We start from the raw sequence: 18,112 nt of genomic DNA on the forward strand, positions 1-18,112 counted from the left end.
TTAGGTATGAGCCGATTGTAAACATCACAGTTACCCTGTATTTTCCAGCCTGGTTCCAGTAGAGGGCGATAGGGCCATAGTTCATTTTCTTTATAAGAATGTTTGGGGAGACTAAACCAATACTTCAAAAATGATTTTTATTTATTTATTTTTGAGATGAGTGATTGCATGTTTCCCAGTCTTGCCTCAAATTCTTGAACTCACAGTCTTCCTTGAGTCTCTTGAACAGCTGGGACTGTAGGACAGCACCACTGTGCCCAGCTTTATATTGTGAGAGAAGGGCCAGTCAGGTAAAACGTTGATGTGCTCCTTATAAAATTCAGTTTTTTGTATGGTGTCAGCTACAAGGGTCTGGCATTTTTCTCTTTGTGCAAGCTAATCTGCCACATTTTCTGGATGCTAGCTCCAACTCCCAGGTAAGGTACACCGTGAGCTCTATGTCACCCAAACCTCTCCTGTCCTCCAAGTTACATGGGGGCGATGCCAAGTGCCTCAGGTTGACATTGTTCATATCAACAGAGGAACTTGGAAATCTAGTCATTTAAAATAGTGTGTGTACAGAGCTGTTCACTCTTTACTGCTGTAACAGCATGTCCTCTGTTACGGGGGAGATGATGCCTGTCTACCATGGCTGTTTAGACACACGTGTGAGAAGGGCAGCATGCAACCAAAGTGTGTGTGTGTGAGAGAGAGAGAGAGAGAGAGAAACAGAGAGACAGATGGCACGCACTAAAGTGTACCTAAAGGTAAGAGATGGGCAGTGGCCTTTTAGCATGTGGGATACTGTATGCATAAATAATATTATACCAGGAGGTGCAGGGCACTTACTTTAAATGGAATACGGTCTTAGTTTAAAAAGAAAAAAAAGACCATCTCATTTGGTAATGTACATTTAAGCCTCTTGCAAATGTTTGTCTTACTATTAAGGGTAGCTTTGTTTCATTTGAAGATAGTTCACTTACATGCAGCTACTAATCTAGAACTTTGTACATGGAATTCAGTCTGTTACAGTGAGAAAGGGGCTGTCTGAAAAGTGACCACTACACCTGTTGTACATTGTAACCTTAGAAGGTTTTGATTATTGCCATCTGCACCCTTCCCTAGCACCCTGCCAGGCTGCTGTGGGCCTCCCTCTGCTGGGAGTAATCAGGGGGCCCCTGAGAGCCTGTTCTGAATGTGACCAGTGATCCTCACTGCCCTCTGAGGGCAGATTGCTTACTGCTCTGTCTCTGACATCTCACTTGGAGAGAGTACAGAGAACAGAGAGGCTGGTCACATTTACCAGTGAGAATGTTGGTTTAAAAAATTCAGTGAAGGACTAGAATTGCTGGACTTTGAAACAGGTTGGAGGATTTCTCAGGGGAATATGGCATCCAGTAAGAGGCCTGGGGTGACCGTACCTCCTCATTGCCATGCACTGCCAACCTTCATCCCCATCCTGTTAACTTGTCTGTCTTCACAATCACATGCAAAGGTTCTCCAGCTTCTTAATTCCTTGATTCTCTGCCACATTCTTGGGACTCTAGTCACTTCCCTTCAAAAGCTTACTGTTCCTCTTGACAACACATTAAACACACAGGGCAGTGGCAAGGAGAATGGAGAGGGCAGGAGAAATGCCCATGTGACAGGCTTCAAGGCACCCTCTTTGGCTCAAAGCTCCGGCTTCAGAACTTGTGGGTAAGTTTTCCCACGATCCCTAGGAGCGCCTGCCCCACCTCCCCACCCCTATTCACAGGTCTGCATCTATTATGATGGAAATTATCAGGATTAATGTGATTATCTGAGAAGTGCCTTTGAGAGTGGGGGTGAGACTGGTGTTATGATCTACTGCAGTATTTCTTTGCACAAGACAAGCCCCTGTGTCTTTCAAGTGTTCTGACTTAATGACAGGGTATCCCACCAAATGTCAGGAGTGACAGACACCTCAGGAGCGCATTTTTCACATGGAGTTTTAAGTTTAGCAGTACTAAGGGTGGAGTAGAATTCTTATATTTGGTGTGTTACACGGTGGAACAGTTTCTGAGAGTATGAAATCTTTAAAAAGCCTTTACCTCCTGATTTCTGGAATTTTCTTTGGTGCTTAGCATCCAATTAATCTAAGTCCCTCCAAAGAAAAGCACATGCAAACAGAATCTTTGAGGCTTGGGCCCGACGCGCCTTCCTTGCAGTGGTACCACGGCAGGAGTGGTGAGAGTGCTGAGAGACACTTGGCTCCTGGCTTTCCCCTCTGAGAGTCAGACATGATATGAAGAAGGAACATAAAGAACAAAGAGCCAGAGAAGAGGGGGTTTGTTACATCTGGAGAGCTGCAGTGGGGACCCAGGCATCCCTGTGCACACTCCAAAGCCCCCGTTCCTTTGTCTTTCCAATGCATGTGTGGATATGGAAATCCCATCCTAGTGTGTTCAGCAACCCTACCTCACCAGCTCACCTCAGCCATGAGTGTTCCCATCAGTCGGCCTGGGGTTACACATGACTCAGCCCCTAGCTCAGGGCTCGCAGGCTGCAACAACACTGGATCCAGCTGTGTCCAGCTTTGTGAGATTCCAAGTTGGGTAACCCATGTTAGCTAAAAGCATGAAAGTGCTTTTTTAAATCCCTCTCAGGTCAGAGATTGAAGTGTTCGTTGTAGGTCTGTCTTGAGTGATATACTCTCCCCCAGTCTTGAATGTGGTGGCCTTAGGAGCCCAAGAGAACCCCAGACGCTCAAAACACCGTCCCCACTCACTCACTGTTTTCTACAGTGTGGGCCCAAGAGCCTTCACTTTTACCACCTTAACCCAAAGCATTAGAAAGATCTGTTCAAGACACCTTTCTTAACCAAATCAGATAGTTTGTTGTTTCTTAGAGACTTGCCTTCCTGCCCAGAGGTAGAATCCAGGGCCCTGGGCATGCTGAGAAGCACAGGTAGACTGAGCTATGTTCCCAGCACACCTCCCGTGCTCACACCTTAAACTTTTGTATGGATTTATTCTTTAACCTTTTTTTAGTAAATTGTCTAAGGCTGCACTTTCAGTCCTCCTGCTGGAATTACAGGCCTGGCCTGGAGAATTTTTTTGATGTTAACAAAGATGAAGGGTAAAAGTGAAGGAGCTGCTCCGGGCATGAACACTAGGTCAAGTTCAAAGGCTCATAAAAGCTCTTCTCAGTTCGATTTGCTGGTACCCAGCAATATGCTCATAATAAGAAAAGACATACTTAAACTTGCCTCATGCAGTGCACAGTCTGCATGATTTCCTTACCACTGAGCTACTGTTTGCCCTGGTAGGAGGCTTTCAGAGTAACTGAAGTCTAGCTCATTGAGCATACTGTTGAACTGAAATGGGAGTGGTGTCCTGCTCAGATATTTGAGGGTGAGACTCCCTGTGTTACTTCTCATGACCCTGAGAAGGTTAGGGTTCGGGTTGGATGCAGTAAAAAGTATGTTAAAATCCCAGCACAGGGCTTGTGAGGTTGGGGCAAGGAGCAAGCCAGGAGACCATGATGTCCACATGTCCTGAGATCATGGGGTCAAGACTAGAGTTGCCGATGTTCACAGCTGCTAGAAGTTGAGCAAATGAGGGGTGGGAACTGACTTTTCCCCAGAGGAGACAGTGTTGATGTTCATATGAGCAGTTCTAGCAAATGGCAAGGGAGAGTAAAATACGGTAGAAATTAACAAAGCCACGCGAAGAACTCACAGTGTATGTAAGGCAGGAAAAGACCCCATGTATTCCCTGTAAGATCAGAGCAAGGCAGGGTGCCCATTTTCAGGTCTATTCAACCTGAAGCTGAGATTTCAAGCCTGAGCAATTAGGGAAGAGAGAGAAACAAAAGGCAACAAAATCGGAAAGAAAAAAAAAGCGAGCTCATTCCTGTTCACACACGCTCTGGTTCTGTATGCAACCTGTTAGATCTCACAGATGAGTTCCTCCAAAGTTGCAGAATGCAAAGGCAACATATAAAAGTTAATTGTATATTCTGTACATTACAGTCTGAGAAGGGAGTCAGAAAAAAAACGATTCTGTTTACAGTGTCATCAGAAGGAGTAAAAAGCGTTAGGACTAAACTACGGTGATGAGGACTATGAAGTATTGCTGAAGGAGATTAAAGAAGACACAGATTCCACACTCCTGATAGAAAGGCTGAAAATTAGTGAGGCGTCAGTACTCCCGAGTTATCCACAGTCAGTGGGATCCTCAGAGTTTTTGTTGCATTTTTCATTTTGTTTTTACAGGAACGGAAAAACAGCCTTAAACTTTATATGGAATTTCAAGGGAGCCCTTGGAGTGGGGGGTTGGGGGAGAACAAGGCTAAAGGAGCCACTCGTGTTTATTTTAAAACTTACTACACTGCCATAATCAAAACAGCATGCTACTGACATGGCGACAGACAGACAGACTGACTAATGAAAGGGAATAGAGAGTCTAGAAATAAGTCTTTGCATATACGGTCAATTTTTTGTCATTTGTCCATTTTTATTTTGTTTGAGCCAGGGTCTCTCTATGTAGTCCTGGCTGTTCTGGAACTCACAGTGAAGATCACGTACACAGGAAATCACAGAGATCTGCCTGCCTCTGCCTAAAGGGCTGCCAGGACTAAAGGGATATACCACCACACCCATATTGGTCAAATAATTTTTAACAGAGGTATCCAGACCAGTCAATTGAGAAAAGGTGGCATTTTCAACAAACGGTACTGGAAAGACCAGACATGCATAGGAAAGGAATAAACTTGGAGCCTTACTTACTAACATCATACACAAAAATCAACTCACAAAGCACTAAAGAGCTAACTGTATTAAGACCTAAGGCTATAAAAAACTCTTAGGAAAAAAAAATACAGGGAAACCCTTCATGCTCTTAGTCTAGCAGTGATCACTTGGATAAGACACCTAAGGTATGCACAACAAAATTTTAAAAAATAGACAAATTTGATTTCGTGGAAAATGTCTATAAGCCTAGTTCTTGGGAGGACCAAAATTTCAGGGGCAGCCTGGGCTATACAGGAAAACATCTTTTTAAAAATGGGGAGGGTAACATAGAGAAAAGCTACAAAGTGGAAAAATAGTTATATAAAATTAAATATTAAATAAAATTCTATGTAAATATATATCCTGAATATATAGAGAAGTTAAAAAAACTCACCAAAAAAAACAAAAAAACAAAAAAAAAAAAAAACAAGCTACCTGCTTCAAAATTGGACAAAGGCTTGGATAAATACTTTTATGAAGATTATAAAAATATTCAAGTAAATTCACCAGGAGTTGCTCAACTACAGAAGTGCAGTGTCAGTAACCTGGCTACTGTAAAGGAAACAAAGTAACAAGTGTTGGCAAGAAGCCGAGGAAGCTGGGACTCTTGTGCATTGTTCCACTGATCCCCAGATGCTCCACTGACCCCCAGATGCTCCCACCACAGTGGCTCCTCAGTTGGCCTGGGGGAGCGGTCTCTGCTGTGTACCTGACAGATATGACAGTAGATGTTGGTACAGTGTGATCCTTGCTGTAAATAGCTAAAACGTGGAAACAGGTGTAGTGAGAAATGTTGGTTTCTTTAAAAAACCCAGTTATGTTATGTGATTATGTTTTAACCCTGGGTACGGATATGGGGCTGCTTCAGATTGTCTGCAGCAGCTGACTATGATTTGTCTCATGCTCTGGCAGGGGCGTGATTCTGCCAGCTGCGGAATAGTTTACGTTTGGAATTCTGGGGACTCTTGAAAGGGTATAAAACGTGCCAGAGTTCAGAGAGGTAGGGGAGGCTACTGCTCTTCCTGCTGCTGGTGGTTTCTATTGCTGTGGTTTGTCAAGTGGTTGTGAGCAAAGAGACAAGAAGAAATAGGATATTTTGATGAAGAAGATCAACACTGCCCCAAGGAATTTGACACTCCTAGTCAGCAGGAAATAGTCTAAAGAGATGGACACCTCTTTCTCCTCTAAACACCTCTTTCTCTCCTACCTAGTGTTAGGGGGTTGAATGGGATTGGGGTGGAGAAGGGTGGTAGGTAAAAGAATGGTTACAGGAAATGACGCAAGCAACTACTGTTGAACAAACAGACAAAATGAACTGGCTACTCAGCCTTAAGAAGGAAATAGATTCTGCCACATGCTAAAGCACACACAAACCTTGGCGTCATACACAATATTGTGCTATGGAAAATATAAGTCACAAAAGGTAGCTGCTCTGTGATTCTCAGTATTTGAGGCACTTTACTGTTGTCCAAAGCTGAGAGTAAAGCAGTTGTTTCTGACACTGGAGGAAGGAAAGGTGGGGAGTTTCCTACCGTGCAATCGGCACAGCACTTGTGTTACAAGACAGAAAGTTCTCTGGAGGTGGATGGTGGCGATGGCTGCCTATGATGAGTGTACTAAGTAGCACTGGAGGATGCGTACCAAATGTCTAACTAATGTGGTAACTTTCATTTTGTGTAATTTGCCACAATAAAACTAAAATGGAGAGGGGGAGAGGAGATCTAGTTTGGCATTGGAATAAGCCACATTTGTGGATGGTACCCACTTGATGTATGCACCAGGCTGGTGCCAGAGGACACGCTGGGGTGGTGTATGGCGAGAGGCATTTTAGGATACAGAATTTCGACGCTAGCACGTCCATTTGGGGGGAGGAATGATACATGGTCCTGTCTCTTGCCGTATACAACAATTAAACCCAGGTGGCATCTAATTCTAACTTTGAAAGGCAAAACAATGGGGTCTTTTAGAAAATAATGTAGAATATGTTTATCACCCAAGGGTAGGAAAATACATTTTAAGCAGGATGCAATAAACATTCCCCAATGGAAAAAACAAATTGAAAAGTTGAATGGTATTTGAATGACGAGTCTCTTGTTTTTCAAAGACAGTGAGGGAGCATAAAAGCGAGGCCACAGAGTGGGGAAGGTGTCTGCCATCCACGTAACTGGCAGAAAACTGGCCTCTCCACTAAGCAAAATCACAACAAACTTAAAAAAAAATGGCAGGGGTTGGGAAGAAAATGGGCTAGTGACTTGAAAACAGCCCTTCCTTCCTAAACAGTTTTTAGGGGCAGATCCTGAGGGGTGGGAAGTACAAAAGATTTCTTTTTTCCCCCTAAAATGTTTCTTAGGAATCAGGACTTTCAAACAAATGCAAGAGGAAGCATCTTTGACTGGGAAAGGAGTTGGCCCCAGTGCAGACCTGGGCCAGCTGGCGGGAAGCTCAGGTGTGAAGCCCACTGCCCTGTACTGACAGACGGGTGGGCCTGGAGCCCTCCCACCAAGTCAGAGCTGAGCCACCAGGAGGTGACCCCGAGTAAAATGTTCTATATGGGTCTAGAGAGATGGCTGGGCAGCTACGGAGGACTGGGGTTCAGCTCCCAGCACCTGTATCCGGTAGTCTACAACTCCAGTTTCAGGGGACCTGATGCCCTCTTCTGGTCTCTGTGGACACTGCGCTCATGTGTACATATCCTCCCTACACGTGTACACATAATTAAAAGTGAACCGCTTTGAAGTGGTTCTGTGTGGTGAAGGCAGCTTCCAGAGAGCTGTTTGCTGTCTGTAGCTGACCCCATGCGCCGCCGCAGATGGGTAGGTCTTCCTTGCTCTGGTCTTCTTTGCATGTCTACCACACTTCATAAAACCCAGCATCTTCATGGCCAACGAATCCCCGAAAAGCGATTGAGGCTCATTTTCTATTAAGGAAAGGAAAACGGAAACACAGTTCATGTGTCTGTTGCATTACTTCTCACAGTGACCTGAACAGGATGCCTGTTTGTCCCCATGGGGCAACAGCAGACCAAAGAAATTATTCCATCTAAGTCTGGCTTTGCGAACCACTGAGTTTTTTGTTTGTTTGTTTGTTTTGTTTTGTTTTGGGAGGGGGCACTTATAGGAACATGCATGAAGGGTGACATACAGAAGCGAGGACGACTTGGGTGGTTGCATTTCCCTCAAAGCCCACCTGGTACAGGTGAGGACGGATGAAAGTTGTGTCCTTGGAGGGTCCTGCACAACTTGTAGGCAGCTGTCTCCCCAAGAGCCCCCCACTATCTACTGCTTATGTAGCCTCAGCCCTGTGAGCCCCATACATTCCTTGAGTGTCCTGAACGTCCCCCTCTCTCCAGGGGCGGAGGAATGTATCATTTCACACAACAATCCCTCTCTTCCCCCCTCATACACGTCCGTGGGCAGAGGCTGGTTAAAGCACAGGCTCGCAGCACTCCACATGTTCACCACAGCACATGTAAACTGCTTCAAGTCCAAGGCCTGCCTGGGTTACAGTGTGAGACCATTTCTGAAAATAAAAACGGCAGGAATAGTGACACATGCCTTTGATCCCAACACTTGGGCAGATCTCTGAGTTCAAAGCCAGACAGGACTACACAGAGAAACCCTGTCTCCAAAACCCCCCAAAAGATCACAGATCCTATCATATACAAAACACATGAAATACAGCTAGTCTGGAATATCCTTGATAGCCTGGCAGTCTGGAGCCCCAGGAGAGTGGCTCTTCAGTCTGGAGTCAAAAGGCATCTAATGGCAGGATTCCTTCCTCAGGAAAGAATGAGCCACTTCCTTAAGGCGTTCACCTGATTGGATGAGGCCAGGAAGGTGGGTAATCTGCTTGACTTGATCTAGTGGTTTAAACATCATTGCCCTTAAAAACCAAAACAAACAAACAAACAAAAACAAAAACAAACAAAAAGCCCCACCTCATAGCAACATCTCAGAAGCATTTGGGTAAAATCCAGACAGATAATCATAGCAAAACTGACGAAGAAAATCAGTCCCGTGAACACAGTGCTGGCTGCCTCCGCCCTTTAACAGCCTGGGGCACAGGAGGAGCTGAGGCAACTCTGGCTTCGCACTCAGGACACCTCCTACTGGAGGGCTGCTTGGTCTAGAGACTTATGGAAGGGCCATGAGGCTGAAGCTGCTGACGTCAACTGAGAGCGCAGGTTTCCGTCCTTTTGTTTGAGTCAGCAAGCCGAGCTGGGAAGTGCTGCGCTCGGGGGATGAGGAAGACATTCTCGGTGTACAGTCTTTTACTTGCACCTTAATTTTTTTTCACCTGATGTATATATTTTGCCTGTGAGATAGTGAGCCACGTGGTGTAATGCCCACGGAGGCCAGAAGAGGGTGCTGTGGCCCGGCTCCACCTGGAATTGGAGTTACAGACAGTTGTGGGCTGGGAACGGAACCAGATCCTCTGAAAGAGCAGTGAGTGCTCTTAACTGCTGGGCTGTCACTCTCGTCCTGTTTACACCTTTCAAACAAGCTCTATATTTGAGATGTCAATGACAGAAACCTCATGTGAGCTGAATATGCTTTACCACTGGCTACCTCCCCACCACTTAAGCCTATTTGAAGAGACAGAACCATCCTGTTCCGCCCAGGGGGTCATGTGGTGGGGTCTGAAGACACTAACTAGGCTGCCTTGACCTCACTAGAGCAGACTTCATTTGGCAAAGATGTCCTTAGACAAGGTTGTAATCTCTCCTGGGACATCCAGCCAGAGGCTTCATTTGCAGCAGGAACTGAGGACAGGGCAGATGCCGTGAGCAACTTGCGGTGGTAGTCACTGCAAAGTGACACTGAAAGTGATACTTTCAGATCAGTGGCCACTGAGGAAGCACTGTTCCCTGGGGACCCCCCTCTCCCTTGCTGGATTTTGGGATCAGGAACGCGTACATGCTTGACTAGCTATGGCCGCCAGGGGGCGCGAGGTAGCTGAGGAGGGTTGCTGGATGCTCAGGGTACCTGGCCCATGCCCTGAGTCCCACAGTGCTGTCCTCTATTTCCAGGACTCCTCCCAGCTATGTTCCTGCGGCAGCCCCTCTGGAGTTCAGGGTGGCTTGACCCATCTAGTTTTACAGGGCTGGTTCCGACTATCTCCCACCCTAGAGCCAGCTGCTTCTTCAAGGCTCTCTGGGAGCTGATGACAGTCGCTGTTCCTTCTCTTTTCGGCTGAGGTGGATAGCGCCAACCTCGTCCTCCTAAGGTGGGAGTGGACAGCTACCTTCACAGCTTCTGAAGAGCAGGGCCTTGGGGCCCTGGAGAAGGACTCAAAGGTCACCTGGCCATGCTGCAAATTCTATCCTTACAGGCACCCCATCACACTTATCTACAGCTCTGTCTAGAACTTACTGTGCGACGAAGATTAAGGTTTTACAAAAGGATACTCAATTAAATGTGAATTTCAGATAAACAACAAATTAATTTTTGTCATGTATATCCCATGAAGTATCTGAGACATATAATAACACAAAAAGAAATTCCTTATTTTTCTGATAAGCAAATTCAACTTTGAATCCACTGTTTTTTTGTTGGTTTTTTGTTTGTTTGTTTGTTTGTTTTTGTTTTTCCTGGATAGGAATGAGTTTTGGTGGAGGCAGGCAGGGAAGGGTTGGGGCTGAGGCAAAGTAGGCATGAAGGCTTGTAAGTTTTCTTAAAAGCCTTCTCTCTGTTACAGGAAGCTGTGGTACAGCTCTGCCCTGTGGCATTGGCTCCTCTCACATCGCCAACTCTTTCACTGATTAAAAGGAAGAGAAAAGAAACGAACCATCTTAATTATTTTAATCAGCAAAAATTGTGGCTCTTGATGCCTATGGCCTGTTTCCTTCTTGGGGACCTTAATAATTTGTATAATAACGTTTTAATTGTGCAAATCTGTGTTTTGCTATTTCAGGGCATTTGCTTCTGCACTGGGCTCTGAGCCACACAGGAACTGTCCCACTGGGCAGGAATATGACTGTCCTCATTTCACCTCTACCAGCCCTGAGCCAAGAGCCTTCTGGGAACTTCACATCTGGACACTGAGTTCACACCCAGTGAGTGGTGCACAGAACTCTGTGTCCATTACATGGCATTTGGGACAGACTCAGCCCAGTGTAATGGGGCAGATCTCTTCAAGGATCCCAGTAACACTGGTTGCCCTGTGCATAGCTCCTCTCTCACCCCTCTGTAGGGTCCCATCTGAGATGAGACTGGCTCTGCCATAGATACTTGCTTCTGTGGTCACGACCTTCATGCAAGTTCGTTTCATGTCAAATTTATATAAGATACACTGGAATTTGGGGAGAGAAAAACCTCAGGTGAGAAAGTACACCTAACAGATGGGCCTGTGGGGAAGGCTGCGACTCCTTTTTGTGTTTTTCTTTTGATAAATGACTGTTGTGAGAGAGCCCAGCCCATTGTGGGTGGTACCACCCTTGGGCTGGTGGTCCTGGGTTCTATAAGAAAGCAGGTTGAGCAAGCCACAGGGAGCAAGCCAGTAAGCAGCATCCTGCCATGTCCTCTGTATCAGCTCCTGCCTCCAGGTTCCTGCCCTGATTTCCCTCAGAGATGGTCTGTGAGGTAGACCTATAAGCTGAAATAAACCCCTTCCTCTTCAAGTTGTTTGGAGTCATGGTGTTTCCCCCTGAACAATCTGGCCTTGGCAATCCGGAAGCTAGATATGCTAGTATGTGAGGCTGCTGTAACAGGGTCTCTCAAATGGTGTGTCCTTAAACAGCAGAGATTTAGAGTCCTGCAAGCTGTGTATCTTAAGGTAAAGCAGTGGGAAGCCTGGCTCTTTCTAGGGAAGATCTATGTGAGGTGACCCTCCTTGGACAGCCATCTTCTGCCTCTTCATGTCATCGGTGTGTGTGCCTGTCCCTGTGTCCAAATTTCTTTCTTTCACGGGATGCCTGTCCCATGGGACTAGGGCCCACACCCAAGACATCATTTCAACTCACCTAGGTCTCCATAGGGTACATTCTGAGATTTTAGGGACTAGGATCCTAACACAGCTTGTTTGAGGCTGTACACAAGTCAGTCCATAGCACCAAGGGAACCCTCGTGTGTGACCAGCTATTCAGTGGTGCAGAGATGACTCTGGAGTCCCCTCTGTGCCATAGTAGACAGAGCCTTGGGTGTCAGGAGGCTTGGTCAGGAAATGCTCACAACTGTAGCAGCACTGGCACTATAGAGAAGTAGTGTAGAGAGAATATCTTGTGTATTGTGTGGATGCATCACTTGTCAATTAAAAACCCTATGGCCTATAGGAGAGGTTAGAATAGAAGGTGGGATATCCAGGAGGCAGAAAGGATTCTGGGATAGAGTGAGGCACAGGAGACTTTGGTCCTGGGGAACCCTACGGTGGAGCAGATGCATGGAACCTTGAGCAGAGGCAACCTGCCACATGGCAGAACTTAGGTTAAATGGGATATTAATTTATGAGCTAGCCAGAGAACAAGCCAAAACTTATGACCACAGTGTTTGTAAATATGCTTGAGTCTCAGAGTCGATATTCCAGGAGCAGGGGCTGGGAGGAAAAGCAAGGACATACAGACAACACACAGCCACAAAGTAGCACCACTACTGGGTGCCTCTGATGGTTCACTTTTGTTGCCAACTCGACTACCTGCAAAATCAACCAAAACCCAAGCTGATGGCATGCCTGTATATAAGGGTCCATTTTTCACTGAAGAATGATACCCAGGACTCAAATAGTATGCAAAAGCAAAGAGTGTTTTATCCTGCAGAAGTTCAGCATGCTGGGGTCTACCATCTACCAAGATGGAGGCGCCCAAGTGAGCTTGCAGGCCTGATTTAAAGCAAATTAGGGGAATTCTGGGAGGAGGTAGGTGACTGTTTTCTTAATCTGTTGGCTCTATCTCTAGGGACATTCCAGAACCACGGCTGGGACAATGGGGGGCTGAAAACTGTTGCTGGGGAAGTCTGGAAACTGTTGCTGACCCATGGCACTTGCCTCTGGCCAGGTGGTGGGGCAGCTTCTAATGGCAGGGCAGTTTCTGATTGGCTGCTTGAGGCCTGGGGGGTTTTTTTTAGTAACTGACTTGCCTGGACTTGCCTGGTTCTTGGAGACAGATGTAGGCCTAGTCTCCTGAACTGTCCATTTGAAGCCTGTCATGGAGTCAGCCTGTCTCATGTAGGGAATTTTCTTGATCAGATTATTTGAGACAGGGAGCCTCACCCCAAGCCTCATCTTCTAGAACATGGGAAAAGGAAGCCTTTGTGTTTTGTCTGCTGGCTCTCATTTCAAGTTCATCTGCACTGTGCAGAGGCATTCCTTTACTTTATAAAGCTAACTTCTTTGGGATTCCAGCACAGACAGAAGACCAGCAGCGTTCCAGGTGTCCTTTAAGACGTTAGCGCCACACTGGGACTTTTAAAAGTTGGAATGCTTTATATCGTCAAAGTAATAGTAACATGAAATCTTGGGGACAAGAAGGAAAGGTTATGGTTTAATAGTAACGTGTCTGGGAGTCAGGTTGACAAGGGGTCAATTGTTCTAGTTAGTTGGTCAACTTGACACAAGCTAGAGTTATCTGGGAAGAGAAACCTCGCTTGAGAAAATGGCTCTCTCAGATTGCCTGTAGGATCAATAACTGATGTGGGTGGGCCTGGCCAACATGGGGTGGTGCCACCTCAAACCCATGAGTCTGTGGGGATCATTCTTATTCAAACTTCCAAAGTGCATGAATTGGATCTGTAGCCAGAATTTATCCTCTTTATTTCTTTCTTTCTCTCTCATCCTTATAGTTCTCCTCCAACCCTAAGTGCAGAAACTCCAAGCCCTGCCTATGTCTCTTCTGCCTAGATATTGGCTGTTGGCATCTTTATTGAACCATAGTTCTAAATTAAGGAGCAAGGTCACACTGTACATGTGGATTCTCTCATTCCTGAGAGCAACCAGGCCTCGGGGGCCAGCATTTAGTGTTACAATACATAGCAAACAGACCAAACCTCAACAGGAAAGACAACTTGGAGCAGAACTTTCTCCTCAGACTGCCCAACACATGGCACCCTGGAGTGCAATGGTGGAGCAAGGAGCTGGGTCAGCGAAGACAATCAAGGGCCGGTCATTTGGAGGATCCAAGGAAAAGCTTAGCAAATTAGTAAAGCAAATGTTGATAATAATTTGGGTCTGTAAGCCGCCCTCACCATGCTGTACCTCTTCCTCAGACAATGAGCTCTAATGCAGTTGTATGTTTGGTCAGTGGAAAGCCCAGGGCTTGGAAGAATCCACTTGCTTACTCAAATTCCTCTTGCAGTCTCCGTATGACTTGAATATTCTAAATCGGTACCAGTAATCAGACTGGTGCAGAGAAGTGAGAAAATTCTCTTTTCCCTTGCTTCACACAGACTGACTGAGGAATCCTACCAGCTATTCCACAGTCCCTGAGAACCACCACATTTCCAGCAGTTGTGACAGCCAGTCTGGGAAACTGCTAGTGCCCCACCTCTATCTACCCCCAACCCTACACAGGCAAGCCCTAAGGATGCAACTTCTCTGCATTAGGACAGACATTTCTTTGACCCCGGGTTTTATTTCCGAGAGCCTCCAAGTCACTATGTTGGTATGGAGTTCTCAGTCTCCATACAGTATACAGCTAGTGGTGGAGTCATGACATTGGGCATGGAGACAAATGAGACAACACTGACTGCGGTGAGGGAGAGACGTTCTGTGGTTGCAATCTGATGCTCCATAAGGAGATATTTGGTGGGGGGAGGGGCACTGAACCGAATCCTTCAAGATAGAGGATTAACAAAAGCAGGCACCTTGATGCAGCTGGGAGCCACAGGAGTGGCAGGGGGTTTAATCTCCACACCCACACCTCTCATTCAGCCAGAGGCTTCAGGAGACAATCTCCACAAACTAAGTTCTCGTCACCTTCCTCCACTGTGAGCATGTTGGGTTTTGTTGTCGTTTGATTTGGGATTTTCAGACAGGGTTGCTCTGTGTAGCCCTGGCTGTCCTGGAACTCACTTTGTAGACCAGGCTGGTCTTAAACTCAGAGATCTGGCTGCCTCTGCCTCCAGGGTGCTGGGATTAAAGGTGTGTTCCACCTTGACCAACACATCGGTTTTTGTTTTCTTTTGGCCTTCCTTTTTTTTTTTTTAAATTTTTATTGATTCGTTGTGAATTTCACGTCATGCACCCCAGTCCCGCTCATCTTCCTGTCCCTTTGTATCTGCCCCCCTCCCTTGTAACTGTCCCCAAAATTAAAATAAACTGGACAGTGGTGGTGCACACCTTTAATCCCAGCACTTGGGAAGCAGAGGCAGATGGATTTCTGAGTTCCAGGACAGCCAGGACTGTACAGAGCAACCTTGTCTTGAAAAACAAAAACAAAACCAAAAACAAACAAACAAACAAAATCTCATCGTGGAATCTGTAGTATGTCCCATAGTGCACTCTTTTGTCTACACATCTTCCTTGCAAATGTTCATTGCCATGAGTTATTGGTCTGGCTCGAGGCCTCTGGCTTCTGCTGTGCTTTCAATACTGGAATCTCACTGGGACTCCTTAGCTTTTCTGTTGTTTCCCTGTGTCATGGAGACCCTGCAGTTTTGGATCTGTAGGAACAGCCCTTTTCATATGCTCCAGCAGTGTATAGATGAGGTAGATGTTGGGGTGAGCCCTGGATCTGAGCCTGGGTCAGCCCACCAGCTCTCCTGAACCCACACACCACGGTGAGCTCTCCAGCACAGGCCCTGGCTACTCCCTCAATGCTGCAGCCAGCAAGGGGCAGAGCCAGCTCTCCCATGTTCACACCCTCTGAGCGGCTCACCCTTACCCCCGCACCAGGGCCAGATCTACTGCACTACTCAGTCGAGGTGCAGGGCCTTCGGGTCATAACCCCCTTCACACTTCAGGAGCCTTTCTTGTGTGTTTTCATTTTAATCAAGACACATGATTTTGGCATTCTTGCAACCATTTCCCTACCTGCTCTCCTCCTTGGCAGTCACCACTTCTGTCTATGAGAGATGCAGGCCAGCTGTGGGTGTACCCAGCTCAGGTGGTTGCGGTTATACCTGTGACTCCCACCCCTGGAGCCTGGAGCTTGGCTTGCTCCCCTCATGCTGGCCCGCTTTCCCTGCCCTACCTCCGAGGAAGGTCCCACAGTAGTCTGAGCTAGGCTCTGCTACTCCCTAGCCATCCTTCATTTAATCCAAGTCCATCAAAGATGCCAAAGTGAGTTCTCGTCTCCGTTTGAACAAGAAAGCCAACCACATAAAACATTCTATAATTTTCTTTCAAGGTTGAGGTATTCGTTGCTTTTCAACGGCCGTGCAACTTATAGAAGGGAGCTTTTATTCTGTGTTTACAGTTTCTGAGGGTTAAAGTCCATAACAGTGGAGTGCAGGTGTGGCCACAGACAGAGATAATAGGGAACTGAGGGGCTGGGGGGGTGGGGCTACAATGGGGCACTCACATCTCTAACCACAAACAGGAAGCAGAGAGAACTGGGCATGGGGGTACCTGTTTGAGACCTCAGACAACTGATTTTGGCATTTAGTCATCGTGCCCCAATCTTCTGATCCCCTTTGCCTCCTCCTCCCCAGCGGCAGGTGGGAGAGTTCAAGCCAATCCGCACAAGCTGGTGGCAAGCATTGGTTGCGGGAGGAGGCGTGGCTTAATACCAGCCAATGAGATGATGGGGGTGTGGCTTAGGCTAGCTGCTGCCTTGCTCCTCTACAAAAGCTACTCCTAGGGGGGCGGGCGGGGGGGGGGGGTTCTAGGAGTTTTATGTGCACATTCCTTTAGCTGCTTGGGAATGAGGAAGCAGCTGGCAGCCATGTTGTGGACACGAGGGTAGATAGGCACAGGATTATTCAGACCAGATATCTGGTAAGAACAATGAATTGTTGAGCAGCCTTAGCTGAAACTCTGAGATCCCACTGCCAAGGAATGCTTTGGCTTCCTTCCTTCCTTCCTTCCTTCCTTCCTTCCTTCCTTCCTTCCTTCCTTCCTTCTGTCTTTTCTTCCTTCTTTCCTTCCCTCCTCCTTCCTTCCTTCCGTCTTTTCTTCCTTCTTTCCTTCCCTCCTCCTTCCTTCCTTCCGTCTTTTCTTCCTTCTTTCCTTCCCTCCTTCCTCCTCCCCTTCCCTCCTTCCCTTTCTTCCTCCCTCCGTTCCTTCCCGTCCTCCCTCCTTCCTTCCCTTCTTTTCTTTCTTCCTCCCCTCTCATCCCTCCTCCTCTCCTTCCCTCCTCTTCCCCTCTTCTTCCCAAGACCCGGTCTCTAGGTTCAGCTTCTACTGCATATCAGCTCACTGAAGACACTTAAGTTGTTTGCCTGTAAGAGGAATTTATCAACCATTTGGCATTTATTCTCCAAACAGCTGCTTTTTATTAAAGAGTATAAAAATTGCCAGATTAAATCATTCAAGTTCAGATTTAAGATGTTCCAAAGGTAAGAGTGCTTGCTCACCTTTGGTATCGAAGGGACCCGTTCTTGAAGATGGCTCCTTAAATAAATAGGGATGGAATGTCAGCTCCTGTCAGTGACTTTATTGGCTTTCTGGTTCTCTTGCCTCTGTTTTCTGAGTGCTAGATTGTAAGTGAGCACCGCTGTGTCCAGTTTTATATGAGGATGGAGATGAAGCCCAGGGCCTCATGCATGCTAGGCAAGCACTGTACCAACGGAGTAACACCCCAGCCTCTAAGCACTATTGTGTTTGAGACAGAGTCTCATGCACTGCAGACAGTCTTTGAACTACTTGTTGGAAGATGACCTTGTACTCCTGCTTCATCTACCTCCATCCCCCAAGAGCTGGGTTCATAGGCATTTGCCATTACACCAGGAACCAAAAGACCATCTTCCATTTTCTAAATTAAATAAAAATAAATAAATAAATAATGTCTTTGGTGTTGTAACAGGCCCCCAGGCTTTAACACAACTGACTCCATGACGGAAGGACCATTCAGGCTGTAAAACTCAGGTCATAGACAGTACAACCAACCAAAATGAAAACAAGAACTAATCCATTAAAGCCCATAGTTGTGGAAAAGTCTCTGAATGTACGAATGTCAACCCAGGACATGATTTTTGTGCTTAAAAGCTCACCCCAAGAAAGGCTCAGAACTACACCGGGATCGCAAACACCCAGTGTAGTTAGTTGCTGACCAGCTAATAGAAAAGACTTTCTATTGGCTTAAACCTATGTCTGAGCAGTCTTTGATGGATACCCCACAATAGTGTGTCCTGCTCTCTTTTCTTTACTGATCTCTCCCCAACACCACACAAACACACACGCATACTCACATACACATACTCACATATACCACATACCCCCACACCCACTACCACACTCACACAATCACACGCAGCACTCACACACACACCACACTCACACATACATACATCA

This window comes from Mus musculus, chromosome 10, assembly GCF_000001635.26.
Source record: "Mus musculus strain C57BL/6J chromosome 10, GRCm38.p6 C57BL/6J".
NCBI lineage: Eukaryota > Metazoa > Chordata > Mammalia > Rodentia > Muridae > Mus > Mus musculus.